Below are 14,956 nucleotides of genomic sequence, written 5' to 3'. Positions count from 1 at the left end.
CTGACATAATCTCGCAAGAGTTGTGCTGTCTTCCAGGTGCGCAAATCAAAGATGTGTCTGATCAAGACTCTTCAGTCTTTCAGACCACTACCCATTCCTACTGATACAAGTTGGGACAAATGACACTGCCCAAAAGGACCTTGCAACTATCTGCAGAGACTTTGAAGACCTCGGCAGGGAAATGAAGGAACTAGGAGCACAGGTGGTCTTGTCGTCCATCCTGCCAGTGGATGGCCACGGAGTAAGGAGATGGAACAGGACTCTACGGGTGAACAACTGACTACGTCGATGTTGCCGTCAGCAAAGATTTGGATTTCTAGACCATGGAGTGAATTACTCATATGATGAACTCCTTGCTAGAGATGGCTTGCAACTTACAAAGGCAGGTAAGCAAATACTTGACAGGTGCCTTGCTACACTCATCAGGAGAGCTTTAAGCTAGAACAATATGGGAAGGGAAAGGCTAGGCAAAAATATACGACTAATTAATACATCTGAGAACCTTGCTATTAGAAGGGGAAAGAAAGATCAAAGACAAAAAAAATTCAGAAGGAAAGTAGAGGAGCAAGAGACACCTGTCACAAACTAAAATGCTTCAATACAAATGCACAGAGCATAGGAAACCAACAAGGCGAATTGGAGCCCCTAAGACAGGAAGAGAAATATGATGTCATAGGCATCACAGAAACGTGGTGGGATGATACACGATTGGAATACAAGGCTTGAAGGATGCAACCTTTTTATAAGAAACAGACCTAATAGAAGAGGAGCAGGCCTGAACGGCCGCTGTGTTGAGTGAATGGAGAGGGTCGGGGAAGAGCGAGGAGTGAAATCCCCTCCAGCCGCCCGCTGCGAGCCAACGTTACTCACTCCTGTGCAGCAGCATGGGAGCGAGTACATAAGAGGAGGAGCATCGGGCATCGTTTGCCCGACAGCCGTTCCGTGTAAGTAAATGGGGCTTCAGCTAACTTCAATGAATTAAACTCTAAAGGTTCAGATGAATTACATTTTAGGATACTGAAGGTTGATTGAATGAAGGTAGCTGCTCCCAAATCTTCCATTCATCCTGCAAGGATGCTGAATGATTCACTACTTTCTGATATTACCAAAGATTTCAAAAACAGCAACAACCACTCAGCTTGTGATCTCCTCCTCCACCTTCCCTGTAACAGAGAAGGAGAACGGTCATCAACACCAATCAGCACCTACAACGAAGCAGAACTGAGAGCTCCCTTCACGCTCAGAGGAGATCACTACAGCTCCTCCTCGTGGTTGGTAGGTTGGCACACTTTAGGATGCAGTTTCCCAAGTTAAACACTTTAGAAATGATCCCTGAAAGTATAGTCTTAACCTGCTATTCTCTGCATTGACTTCCCCCACCCTGCAGGCTACCACGTAGTATTGTGGAGAAGAACTTTAGTCCACCGCTCGCTTTCTCTCTGTTAGCTGTCCAGGCATCTAATACCAATATCCATGCGTACTGTATGGTATAGTGTAATATGGGAATAATTTCATTAACAGACCGGAGATTGGCGCTCAAGGAAAATAATTTGCATGTTCCCGGTGCGTTCTGGGAAGACTCGCCGCGGGCGGGCACATTGCTGGGTTTAGCTGGGTCTGGTGGCTCGGAGGACATCGCCACACCAGAGATTGGAGCTCGGGGAAGAGAATGTGCAGACCTGACATAATCTCGCAAGAGTTGTGCTGTCTTCCAGGTGCGCAAATCAAAGATGTGTCTGATCAAGACTCTTCAGTCTTTCAGACCACTACCCATTCCTACTGATACAAGTTGGGACAAATGACACTGCCCAAAAGGACCTTGCAACTATCTGCAGAGACTTTGAAGACCTCGGCAGGGAAATGAAGGAACTAGGAGCACAGGTGGTCTTGTCGTCCATCCTGCCAGTGGATGGCCACGGAGTAAGGAGATGGAACAGGACTCTACGGGTGAACAACTGACTACGTCGATGTTGCCGTCAGCAAAGATTTGGATTTCTAGACCATGGAGTGAATTACTCATATGATGAACTCCTTGCTAGAGATGGCTTGCAACTTACAAAGGCAGGTAAGCAAATACTTGACAGGTGCCTTGCTACACTCATCAGGAGAGCTTTAAGCTAGAACAATATGGGAAGGGAAGGGAAAGGCTAGGCAAAAATATACGACTAATTAATACATCTGAGAACCTTGCTATTAGAAGGGGAAAGAAAGATCAAAGACAAAAAAAATTCAGAAGGAAAGTAGAGGAGCAAGAGACACCTGTCACAAACTAAAATGCTTCAATACAAATGCACAGAGCATAGGAAACCAACAAGGCGAATTGGAGCCCCTAAGACAGGAAGAGAAATATGATGTCATAGGCATCACAGAAACGTGGTGGGATGATACACGATTGGAATACAAGGCTTGAAGGATGCAACCTTTTTATAAGAAACAGACCTAATAGAAGAGGAGCAGGCCTGAACGGCCGCTGTGTTGAGTGAATGGAGAGGGTCGGGGAAGAGCGAGGAGTGAAATCCCCTCCAGCCGCCCGCTGCGAGCCAACGTTACTCACTCCTGTGCAGCAGCATGGGAGCGAGTACATAAGAGGAGGAGCATCGGGCATCGTTTGCCCGACAGCCGTTCCGTGTAAGTAAATGGGGCTTCAGCTAACTTCAATGAATTAAACTCTAAAGGTTCAGATGAATTACATTTTAGGATACTGAAGGTTGATTGAATGAAGGTAGCTGCTCCCAAATCTTCCATTCATCCTGCAAGGATGCTGAATGATTCACTACTTTCTGATATTACCAAAGATTTCAAAAACAGCAACAACCACTCAGCTTGTGATCTCCTCCTCCACCTTCCCTGTAACAGAGAAGGAGAACGGTCATCAACAGCAATCAGCACCTACAACGAAGCAGAACTGAGAGCTCACTTCACGCTCAGAGGAGATCACTACAGCTCCTCCTCGTGGTTGGTAGGTTGGCACACTTTAGGATGCAGTTTCCCAAGTTAAACACTTTAGAAATGATCCCTGAAAGTATAGTCTTAACCTGCTATTCTCTGCATTGACTTCCCCCACCCTGCAGGCTACCACGTAGTATTGTGGAGAAGAACTTTAGTCCACCGCTCGCTTTCTCTCTGTTAGCTGTCCAGGCATCTAATACCAATATCCATGCGTACTGTATGGTATAGTGTAATATGGGAATCATTTCATTAACAGACCGGAGATTGGCGCTCAAGGAAAATAATTTGCATGTTCCCGGTGCGTTCTGGGAAGACTCGCCGCGGGCGGGCACATTGCTGGGTTTAGCTTGGTCTGGTGGCTCGGAGGACATCGCCACACCAGAGATTGGAGCTCGGGGAAGAGAATGTGCAGACCTGACATAATCTCGCAAGAGTTGTGCTGTCTTCCAGGTGCGCAAATCAAAGATGTGTCTGATCAAGACTCTTCAGTCTTTCAGACCACTACCCATTCCTACTGATACAAGTTGGGACAAATGACACTGCCCAAAAGGACCTTGTAACTATCTGCAGAGACTTTGAAGACCTCGGCAGGGAAATGAAGGAACTAGGAGCACAGGTGGTCTTGTCGTCCATCCTGCCAGTGGATGGCCACGGAGTAAGGAGATGGAACAGGACTCTACGGGTGAACAACTGACTACGTCGATGTTGCCGTCAGCAAAGATTTGGATTTCTAGACCATGGAGTGAATTACTCATATGATGAACTCCTTGCTAGAGATGGCTTGCAACTTACAAAGGCAGGTAAGCAAATACTTGACAGGTGCCTTGCTACACTCATCAGGAGAGCTTTAAGCTAGAACAATATGGGAAGGGAAGGGAAAGGCTAGGCAAAAATATACGACTAATTAATACATCTGAGAACCTTGCTATTAGAAGGGGAAAGAAAGATCAAAGACAAAAAAAATTCAGAAGGAAAGTAGAGGAGCAAGAGACACCTGTCACAAACTAAAATGCTTCAATACAAATGCACAGAGCATAGGAAACCAACAAGGCGAATTGGAGCTCCTAAGACAGGAAGAGAAATATGATGTCATAGGCATCACAGAAACGTGGTGGGATGATACACGATTGGAATACAAGGCTTGAAGGATGCAACCTTTTTATAAGAAACAGACCTAATAGAAGAGGAGCAGGCCTGAACGGCCGCTGTGTTGAGTGAATGGAGAGGGTCGGGGAAGAGCGAGGAGTGAAATCCCCTCCAGCCGCCCGCTGCGAGCCAACGTTACTCACTCCTGTGCAGCAGCATGGGAGCGAGTACATAAGAGGAGGAGCATCGGGCATCGTTTGCCCGACAGCCGTTCCGTGTAAGTAAATGGGGCTTCAGCTAACTTCAATGAATTAAACTCTAAAGGTTCAGATGAAATACATTTTAGGATACTGAAGGTTGATTGAATGAAGGTAGCTGCTCCCAAATCTTCCATTCATCCTGCAAGGATGCTGAATGATTCACTACTTTCTGATATTACCAAAGATTTCAAAAACAGCAACAACCACTCAGCTTGTGATCTCCTCCTCCACCTTCCCTGTAACAGAGAAGGAGAACGGTCATCAACAGCAATCAGCACCTGCAACGAAGCAGAACTGAGAGCTCACTTCACGCTCAGAGGAGATCACTACAGCTCCTCCTCGTGGTTGGTAGGTTGGCACACTTTAGGATGCAGTTTCCCAAGTTAAACACTTTAGAAATGATCCCTGAAAGTATAGTCTTAACCTGCTATTCTCTGCATTGACTTCCCCCACCCTGCAGGCTACCACGTAGTATTGTGGAGAAGAACTTTAGTCCACCGCTCGCTTTCTCTCTGTTAGCTGTCCAGGCATCTAATACCAATATCCATGCGTACTGTATGGTATAGTGTAATATGGGAATCATTTCATTAACAGACCGGAGATTGGCGCTCAAGGAAAATAATTTGCATGTTCCCGGTGCGTTCTGGGAAGACTCGCCGCGGGCGGGCACATTGCTGGGTTTAGCTTGGTCTGGTGGCTCGGAGGACATCGCCACACCAGAGATTGGAGCTCGGGGAAGAGAATGTGCAGACCTGACATAATCTCGCAAGAGTTGTGCTGTCTTCCAGGTGCGCAAATCAAAGATGTGTCTGATCAAGACTCTTCAGTCTTTCAGACCACTACCCATTCCTACTGATACAAGTTGGGACAAATGACACTGCCCAAAAGGACCTTGTAACTATCTGCAGAGACTTTGAAGACCTCGGCAGGGAAATGAAGGAACTAGGAGCACAGGTGGTCTTGTCGTCCATCCTGCCAGTGGATGGCCACGGAGTAAGGAGATGGAACAGGACTCTACGGGTGAACAACTGACTACGTCGATGTTGCCATCAGCAAAGATTTGGATTTCTAGACCATGGAGTGAATTACTCATATGATGAACTCCTTGCTAGAGATGGCTTGCAACTTACAAAGGCAGGTAAGCAAATACTTGACAGGTGCCTTGCTACACTCATCAGGAGAGCTTTAAGCTAGAACAATATGGGAAGGGAAGGGAAAGGCTAGGCAAAAATATACGACTAATTAATACATCTGAGAACCTTGCTATTAGAAGGGGAAAGAAAGATCAAAGACAAAAAAAATTCAGAAGGAAAGTAGAGGAGCAAGAGACACCTGTCACAAACTAAAATGCTTCAATACAAATGCACAGAGCATAGGAAACCAACAAGGCGAATTGGAGCCCCTAAGACAGGAAGAGAAATATGATGTCATAGGCATCACAGAAACGTGGTGGGATGATACACGATTGGAATACAAGGCTTGAAGGATGCAACCTTTTTATAAGAAACAGACCTAATAGAAGAGGAGCAGGCCTGAACGGCCGCTGTGTTGAGTGAATGGAGAGGGTCGGGGAAGAGCGAGGAGTGAAATCCCCTCCAGCCGCCCGCTGCGAGCCAACGTTACTCACTCCTGTGCAGCAGCATGGGAGCGAGTACATAAGAGGAGGAGCATCGGGCATCGTTTGCCCGACAGCCGTTCCGTGTAAGTAAATGGGGCTTCAGCTAACTTCAATGAATTAAACTCTAAAGGTTCAGATGAATTACATTTTAGGATACTGAAGGTTGATTGAATGAAGGTAGCTGCTCCCAAATCTTCCATTCATCCTGCAAGGATGCTGAATGATTCACTACTTTCTGATATTACCAAAGATTTCAAAAACAGCAACAACCACTCAGCTTGTGATCTCCTCCTCCACCTTCCCTGTAACAGAGAAGGAGAACGGTCATCAACAGCAATCAGCACCTGCAACGAAGCAGAACTGAGAGCTCACTTCACGCTCCGAGGAGATCACTACAGCTCCTCCTCGTGGTTGGTAGGTTGGCACACTTTAGGATGTAGTTTCCCAAGTTAAACACTTTAGAAATGATCCCTGAAAGTATAGTCTTAACCTGCTATTCTCTGCATTGACTTCCCCCACCCTGCAGGCTACCACGTAGTATTGTGGAGAAGAACTTTAGTCCACCGCTCGCTTTCTCTCTGTTAGCTGTCCAGGCATCTAATACCAATATCCATGCGTACTGTATGGTATAGTGTAATATGGGAATCATTTCATTAACAGACCGGAGATTGGCGCTCAAGGAAAATAATTTGCATGTTCCCGGTGCGTTCTGGGAAGACTCGCCGCGGGCGGGCACATTGCTGGGTTTAGCTTGGTCTGGTGGCTCGGAGGACATCGCCACACCAGAGATTGGAGCTCGGGGAAGAGAATGTGCAGACCTGACATAATCTCGCAAGAGTTGTGCTGTCTTCCAGGTGCGCAAATCAAAGATGTGTCTGATCAAGACTCTTCAGTCTTTCAGACCACTACCCATTCCTACTGATACAAGTTGGGACAAATGACACTGCCCAAAAGGACCTTGCAACTATCTGCAGAGACTTTGAAGACCTCGGCAGGGAAATGAAGGAACTAGGAGCACAGGTGGTCTTGTCGTCCATCCTGCCAGTGGATGGCCACGGAGTAAGGAGATGGAACAGGACTCTACGGGTTAACAACTGACTACGTCGATGTTGCCGTCAGCAAAGATTTGGATTTCTAGACCATGGAGTGAATTACTCATATGATGAACTCCTTGCTAGAGATGGCTTGCAACTTACAAAGGCAGGTAAGCAAATACTTGACAGGTGCCTTGCTACACTCATCAGGAGAGCTTTAAGCTAGAACAATATGGGAAGGGAAGGGAAAGGCTAGGCAAAAATATACGACTAATTAATACATCTGAGAACCTTGCTATTAGAAGGGGAAAGAAAGATCAAAGACAAAAAAAATTCAGAAGGAAAGTAGAGGAGCAAGAGACACCTGTCACAAACTAAAATGCTTCAATACAAATGCACAGAGCATAGGAAACCAACAAGGCGAATTGGAGCCCCTAAGACAGGAAGAGAAATATGATGTCATAGGCATCACAGAAACGTGGTGGGATGATACACGATTGGAATACAAGGCTTGAAGGATGCAACCTTTTTATAAGAAACAGACCTAATAGAAGAGGAGCAGGCCTGAACGGCCGCTGTGTTGAGTGAATGGAGAGGGTCGGGGAAGAGCGAGGAGTGAAATCCCCTCCAGCCGCCCGCTGCGAGCCAACGTTACTCACTCCTGTGCAGCAGCATGGGAGCGAGTACATAAGAGGAGGAGCATCGGGCATCGTTTGCCCGACAGCCGTTCCGTGTAAGTAAATGGGGCTTCAGCTAACTTCAATGAATTAAACTCTAAAGGTTCAGATGAATTACATTTTAGGATACTGAAGGTTGATTGAATGAAGGTAGCTGCTCCCAAATCTTCCATTCATCCTGCAAGGATGCTGAATGATTCACTACTTTCTGATATTACCAAAGATTTCAAAAACAGCAACAACCACTCAGCTTGTGATCTCCTCCTCCACCTTCCCTGTAACAGAGAAGGAGAACGGTCATCAACAGCAATCAGCACCTGCAACGAAGCAGAACTGAGAGCTCACTTCACGCTCAGAGGAGATCACTACAGCTCCTCCTCGTGGTTGGTAGGTTGGCACACTTTAGGATGCAGTGTCCCAAGTTAAACACTTTAGAAATGATCCCTGAAAGTATAGTCTTAACCTGCTATTCTCTGCATTGACTTCCCCCACCCTGCAGGCTACCACATAGTATTGTGGAGAAGAACTTTAGTCCACCGCTCGCTTTCTCTCTGTTAGCTGTCCAGGCATCTAATACCAATATCCATGCGTACTGTATGGTATAGTGTAAAATGGGAATCATTTCATTAACAGACCGGAGATTGGCGCGCAAGGAAAATAATTTGCATGTTCCCGGTGCGTTCTGGGAAGACTCGCCGCGGGCGGGCACATTGCTGGGTTTAGCTTGGTCTGGTGGCTCGGAGGACATCGCCACACCAGAGATTGGAGCTCGGGGAAGAGAATGTGCAGACCTGACATAATCTCGCAAGAGTTGTGCTGTCTTCCAGGTGCGCAAATCAAAGATGTGTCTGATCAAGACTCTTCAGTCTTTCAGACCACTACCCATTCCTACTGATACAAGTTGGGACAAATGACACTGCCCAAAAGGACCTTGCAACTATCTGCAGAGACTTTGAAGACCTCGGCAGGGAAATGAAGGAACTAGGAGCACAGGTGGTCTTGTCGTCCATCCTGCCAGTGGATGGCCACGGAGTAAGGAGATGGAACAGGACTCTACGGGTGAACAACTGACTACGTCGATGTTGCCGTCAGCAAAGATTTGGATTTCTAGACCATGGAGTGAATTACTCATATGATGAACTCCTTGCTAGAGATGGCTTGCAACTTACAAAGGCAGGTAAGCAAATACTTGACAGGTGCCTTGCTACACTCATCAGGAGAGCTTTAAGCTAGAACAATATGGGAAGGGAAGGGAAAGGCTAGGCAAAAATATACGACTAATTAATACATCTGAGAACCTTGCTATTAGAAGGGGAAAGAAAGATCAAAGACAAAAAAAATTCAGAAGGAAAGTAGAGGAGCAAGAGACACCTGTCACAAACTAAAATGCTTCAATACAAATGCACAGAGCATAGGAAACCAACAAGGCGAATTGGAGCCCCTAAGACAGGAAGAGAAATATGATGTCATAGGCATCACAGAAACGTGGTGGGATGATACACGATTGGAATACAAGGCTTGAAGGATGCAACCTTTTTATAAGAAACAGACCTAATAGAAGAGGAGCAGGCCTGAACGGCCGCTGTGTTGAGTGAATGGAGAGGGTCGGGGAAGAGCGAGGAGTGAAATCCCCTCCAGCCGCCCGCTGCGAGCCAACGTTACTCACTCCTGTGCAGCAGCATGGGAGCGAGTACATAAGAGGAGGAGCATCGGGCATCGTTTGCCCGACAGCCGTTCCGTGTAAGTAAATGGGGCTTCAGCTAACTTCAATGAATTAAACTCTAAAGGTTCAGATGAATTACATTTTAGGATACTGAAGGTTGATTGAATGAAGGTAGCTGCTCCCAAATCTTCCATTCATCCTGCAAGGATGCTGAATGATTCACTACTTTCTGATATTACCAAAGATTTCAAAAACAGCAACAACCACTCAGCTTGTGATCTCCTCCTCCACCTTCCCTGTAACAGAGAAGGAGAACGGTCATCAACAGCAATCAGCACCTGCAACAAAGCAGAACTGAGAGCTCACTTCACGCTCTGAGGAGATCACTACAGCTCCTCCTCGTGGTTGGTAGTTTCCCAAGTTAAACACTTTAGAAATGATCCCTGAAAGTATAGTCTTAACCTGCTATTCTCTGCATTGACTTCCCCCACCCTGCAGGCTACCACGTAGTATTGTGGAGAAGAACTTTAGTCCACCGCTCGCTTTCTCTCTGTTAGCTGTCCAGGCATCTAATACCAATATCCATGCGTACTGTATGGTATAGTGTAAAATGGGAATCATTTCATTAACAGACCGGAGATTGGCGCTCAAGGAAAATAATTTGCATGTTCCCGGTGCGTTCTGGGAAGACTCACCGCGGGCGGGCACATTGCTGGGTTTAGCTTGGTCTGGTGGCTCGGAGGACATCGCCACACCAGAGATTGGAGCTCGGGGAAGAGAATGTGCAGACCTGACATAATCTCGCAAGAGTTGTGCTGTCTTCCAGGTGCGCAAATCAAAGATGTGTCTGATCAAGACTCTTCAGTCTTTCAGACCACTACCCATTCCTACTGATACAAGTTGGGACAAATGACACTGCCCAAAAGGACCTTGCAACTATCTGCAGAGACTTTGAAGACCTCGGCAGGGAAATGAAGGAACTAGGAGCACAGGTGGTCTTGTCGTCCATCCTGCCAGTGGATGGCCACGGAGTAAGGAGATGGAACAGGACTCTACGGGTGAACAACTGACTACGTCGATGTTGCCGTCAGCAAAGATTTGGATTTCTAGACCATGGAGTGAATTACTCATATGATGAACTCCTTGCTAGAGATGGCTTGCAACTTACAAAGGCAGGTAAGCAAATACTTGACAGGTGCCTTGCTACACTCATCAGGAGAGCTTTAAGCTAGAACAATATGGGAAGGGAAGGGAAAGGCTAGGCAAAAATATACGACTAATTAATACATCTGAGAACCTTGCTATTAGAAGGGGAAAGAAAGATCAAAGACAAAAAAAATTCAGAAGGAAAGTAGAGGAGCAAGAGACACCTGTCACAAACTAAAATGCTTCAATACAAATGCACAGAGCATAGGAAACCAACAAGGCGAATTGGAGCCCCTAAGACAGGAAGAGAAATATGATGTCATAGGCATCACAGAAACGTGGTGGGATGATACACGATTGGAATACAAGGCTTGAAGGATGCAACCTTTTTATAAGAAACAGACCTAATAGAAGAGGAGCAGGCCTGAACGGCCGCTGTGTTGAGTGAATGGAGAGGGTCGGGGAAGAGCGAGGAGTGAAATCCCCTCCAGCCGCCCGCTGCGAGCCAACGTTACTCACTCCTGTGCAGCAGCATGGGAGCGAGTACATAAGAGGAGGAGCATCGGGCATCGTTTGCCCGACAGCCGTTCCGTGTAAGTAAATGGGGCTTCAGCTAACTTCAATGAATTAAACTCTAAAGGTTCAGATGAATTACATTTTAGGATACTGAAGGTTGATTGAATGAAGGTAGCTGCTCCCAAATCTTCCATTCATCCTGCAAGGATGCTGAATGATTCACTACTTTCTGATATTACCAAAGATTTCAAAAACAGCAACAACCACTCAGCTTGTGATCTCCTCCTCCACCTTCCCTGTAACAGAGAAGGAGAACGGTCATCAACAGCAATCAGCACCTGCAACAAAGCAGAACTGAGAGCTCACTTCACGCTCTGAGGAGATCACTACGGCTCCTCCTCGTGGTTGGTAGGTTGGCACACTTTAGGATGTAGTTTCCCAAGTTAAACACTTTAGAAATGATCCCTGAAAGTATAGTCTTAACCTGCTATTCTCTGCATTGACTTCCCCCACCCTGCAGGCTACCACGTAGTATTGTGGAGAAGAACTTTAGTCCACCGCTCGCTTTCTCTCTGTTAGCTGTCCAGGCATCTAATACCAATATCCATGCGTACTGTATGGTATAGTGTAAAATGGGAATCATTTCATTAACAGACCGGAGATTGGCGCTCAAGGAAAATAATTTGCATGTTCCCGGTGCGTTCTGGGAAGACTCACCGCGGGCGGGCACATTGCTGGGTTTAGCTTGGTCTGGTGGCTCGGAGGACATCGCCACACCAGAGATTGGAGCTCGGGGAAGAGAATGTGCAGACCTGACATAATCTCGCAAGAGTTGTGCTGTCTTCCAGGTGCGCAAATCAAAGATGTGTCTGATCAAGACTCTTCAGTCTTTCAGACCACTACCCATTCCTACTGATACAAGTTGGGACAAATGACACTGCCCAAAAGGACCTTGCAACTATCTGCAGAGACTTTGAAGACCTCGGCAGGGAAATGAAGGAACTAGGAGCACAGGTGGTCTTGTCGTCCATCCTGCCAGTGGATGGCCACGGAGTAAGGAGATGGAACAGGACTCTACGGGTGAACAACTGACTACGTCGATGTTGCCGTCAGCAAAGATTTGGATTTCTAGACCATGGAGTGAATTACTCATATGATGAACTCCTTGCTAGAGATGGCTTGCAACTTACAAAGGCAGGTAAGCAAATACTTGACAGGTGCCTTGCTACACTCATCAGGAGAGCTTTAAGCTAGAACAATATGGGAAGGGAAGGGAAAGGCTAGGCAAAAATATACGACTAATTAATACATCTGAGAACCTTGCTATTAGAAGGGGAAAGAAAGATCAAAGACAAAAAAAATTCAGAAGGAAAGTAGAGGAGCAAGAGACACCTGTCACAAACTAAAATGCTTCAATACAAATGCACAGAGCATAGGAAACCAACAAGGCGAATTGGAGCCCCTAAGACAGGAAGAGAAATATGATGTCATAGGCATCACAGAAACGTGGTGGGATGATACACGATTGGAATACAAGGCTTGAAGGATGCAACCTTTTTATAAGAAACAGACCTAATAGAAGAGGAGCAGGACTGAACGGCCGCTGTGTTGAGTGAATGGAGAGGGTCGGGGAAGAGCGAGGAGTGAAATCCCCTCCAGCCGCCCGCTGCGAGCCAACGTTACTCACTCCTGTGCAGCAGCATGGGAGCGAGTACATAAGAGGAGGAGCATCGGGCATCGTTTGCCCGACAGCCGTTCCGTGTAAGTAAATGGGGCTTCAGCTAACTTCAATGAATTAAACTCTAAAGGTTCAGATGAATTACATTTTAGGATACTGAAGGTTGATTGAATGAAGGTAGCTGCTCCCAAATCTTCCATTCATCCTGCAAGGATGCTGAATGATTCACTACTTTCTGATATTACCAAAGATTTCAAAAACAGCAACAACCACTCAGCTTGTGATCTCCTCCTCCACCTTCCCTGTAACAGAGAAGGAGAACGGTCATCAACAGCAATCAGCACCTGCAACGAAGCAGAACTGAGAGCTCCCTTCACGCTCAGAGGAGATCACTACGGCTCCTCCTCGTGGTTGGTAGGTTGGCACACTTTAGGATGCAGTTTCCCAAGTTAAACACTTTAGAAATGATCCCTGAAAGTATAGTCTTAACCTGCTATTCTCTGCATTGACTTCCCCCACCCTGCAGGCTACCACGTAGTATTGTGGAGAAGAACTTTAGTCCACCGCTCGCTTTCTCTCTGTTAGCTGTCCAGGCATCTAATACCAATATCCATGCGTACTGTATGGTATAGTGTAATATGGGAATCATTTCATTAACAGACCGGAGATTGGCGCTCAAGGAAAATAATTTGCATGTTCCCGGTGCGTTCTGGGAAGACTCGCCGCGGGCGGGCACATTGCTGGGTTTAGCTTGGTCTGGTGGCTCGGAGGACATCGCCACACCAGAGATTGGAGCTCGGGGAAGAGAATGTGCAGACCTGACATAATCTCGCAAGAGTTGTGCTGTCTTCCAGGTGCGCAAATCAAAGATGTGTCTGATCAAGACTCTTCAGTCTTTCAGACCACTACCCATTCCTACTGATACAAGTTGGGACAAATGACACTGCCCAAAAGGACCTTGCAACTATCTGCAGAGACTTTGAAGACCTCGGCAGGGAAATGAAGGAACTAGGAGCACAGGTGGTCTTGTCGTCCATCCTGCCAGTGGATGGCCACGGAGTAAGGAGATGGAACAGGACTCTACGGGTGAACAACTGACTACGTCGATGTTGCCGTCAGCAAAGATTTGGATTTCTAGACCATGGAGTGAATTACTCATATGATGAACTCCTTGCTAGAGATGGCTTGCAACTTACAAAGGCAGGTAAGCAAATACTTGACAGGTGCCTTGCTACACTCATCAGGAGAGCTTTAAGCTAGAACAATATGGGAAGGGAAGGGAAAGGCTAGGCAAAAATATACGACTAATTAATACATCTGAGAACCTTGCTATTAGAAGGGGAAAGAAAGATCAAAGACAAAAAATAATTCAGAAGGAAAGTAGAGGAGCAAGAGACACCTGTCACAAACTAAAATGCTTCAATACAAATGCACAGAGCATAGGAAACCAACAAGGCGAATTGGAGCCCCTAAGACAGGAAGAGAAATATGATGTCATAGGCATCACAGAAACGTGGTGGGATGATACACGATTGGAATACAAGGCTTGAAGGATGCAACCTTTTTATAAGAAACAGACCTAATAGAAGAGGAGCAGGCCTGAACGGCCGCTGTGTTGAGTGAATGGAGAGGGTCGGGGAAGAGCGAGGAGTGAAATCCCCTCCAGCCGCCCGCTGCGAGCCAACGTTACTCACTCCTGTGCAGCAGCATGGGAGCGAGTACATAAGAGGAGGAGCATCGGGCATCGTTTGCCCGACAGCCGTTCCGTGTAAGTAAATGGGGCTTCAGCTAACTTCAATGAATTAAACTCTAAAGGTTCAGATGAATTACATTTTAGGATACTGAAGGTTGATTGAATGAAGGTAGCTGCTCCCAAATCTTCCATTCATCCTGCAAGGATGCTGAATGATTCACTACTTTCTGATATTACCAAAGATTTCAAAAACAGCAACAACCACTCAGCTTGTGATCTCCTCCTCCACCTTCCCTGTAACAGAGAAGGAGAACGGTCATCAACAGCAATCAGCACCTACAACAAAGCAGAACTGAGAGCTCACTTCACGCTCAGAGGAGATCACTACAGCTCCTCCTCGTGGTTGGTAGGTTGGCACACTTTAGGATGCAGTTTCCCAAGTTAAACACTTTAGAAATGATCCCTGAAAGTATAGTCTTAACCTGCTATTCTCTGCATTGACTTCCCCCACCCTGCAGGCTACCACGTAGTATTGTGGAGAAGAACTTTAGTCCACCGCTCGCTTTCTCTCTGTTAGCTGTCCAGGCATCTAATACCAATATCCATGCGTACTGTATGGTATAGTGTAATATGGGA

At 46.4% G+C, this 14,956-nt stretch overlaps 8 non-coding genes and 1 pseudogene across 8 annotated transcripts; all 9 read right to left on the bottom strand.

Annotated features, from left to right (window-relative positions):
- Positions 1–1,129: 1,129 nt before the first annotated feature.
- Positions 1,130–1,348, bottom strand: LOC136593598 (small nucleolar RNA U3). Its single transcript, XR_010788273.1, has one exon. It is a non-coding gene; the product is annotated as a small nucleolar RNA U3 (small nucleolar RNA).
- A 1,465-nt stretch (positions 1,349–2,813) lies between these two features.
- LOC136592856 (small nucleolar RNA U3) lies at positions 2,814–3,032 on the bottom strand. The gene has a single exon (XR_010788145.1). It is a non-coding gene; the product is annotated as a small nucleolar RNA U3 (small nucleolar RNA).
- A 1,465-nt stretch (positions 3,033–4,497) lies between these two features.
- On the bottom strand, positions 4,498–4,716 carry LOC136592630 (small nucleolar RNA U3). The gene has a single exon (XR_010788118.1). It is a non-coding gene; the product is annotated as a small nucleolar RNA U3 (small nucleolar RNA).
- A 1,465-nt stretch (positions 4,717–6,181) lies between these two features.
- On the bottom strand, positions 6,182–6,400 carry LOC136593128 (small nucleolar RNA U3). The gene has a single exon (XR_010788169.1). It is a non-coding gene; the product is annotated as a small nucleolar RNA U3 (small nucleolar RNA).
- A 1,465-nt stretch (positions 6,401–7,865) lies between these two features.
- LOC136592933 (small nucleolar RNA U3) lies at positions 7,866–8,084 on the bottom strand. The gene has a single exon (XR_010788152.1). It is a non-coding gene; the product is annotated as a small nucleolar RNA U3 (small nucleolar RNA).
- Positions 8,085–9,549: 1,465 nt separating this feature from the next.
- Positions 9,550–9,746, bottom strand: LOC136593686 (small nucleolar RNA U3; annotated as a pseudogene).
- Positions 9,747–11,211: 1,465 nt separating this feature from the next.
- Positions 11,212–11,430, bottom strand: LOC136593010 (small nucleolar RNA U3). Its single transcript, XR_010788159.1, has one exon. It is a non-coding gene; the product is annotated as a small nucleolar RNA U3 (small nucleolar RNA).
- Positions 11,431–12,895: 1,465 nt separating this feature from the next.
- LOC136592999 (small nucleolar RNA U3) lies at positions 12,896–13,114 on the bottom strand. The gene has a single exon (XR_010788158.1). It is a non-coding gene; the product is annotated as a small nucleolar RNA U3 (small nucleolar RNA).
- Positions 13,115–14,580: 1,466 nt separating this feature from the next.
- On the bottom strand, positions 14,581–14,799 carry LOC136592790 (small nucleolar RNA U3). Its single transcript, XR_010788139.1, has one exon. It is a non-coding gene; the product is annotated as a small nucleolar RNA U3 (small nucleolar RNA).
- Positions 14,800–14,956: the final 157 nt, after the last annotated feature.

This window comes from Eleutherodactylus coqui, chromosome 1 (assembly GCF_035609145.1).
Source record: "Eleutherodactylus coqui strain aEleCoq1 chromosome 1, aEleCoq1.hap1, whole genome shotgun sequence".
Taxonomy (NCBI): Eukaryota; Metazoa; Chordata; class Amphibia; order Anura; family Eleutherodactylidae; genus Eleutherodactylus; species Eleutherodactylus coqui.
The sequence above is the reverse complement of the archived record's forward strand: the minus strand, read 5'-3'. Positions and strand labels throughout refer to the sequence as shown.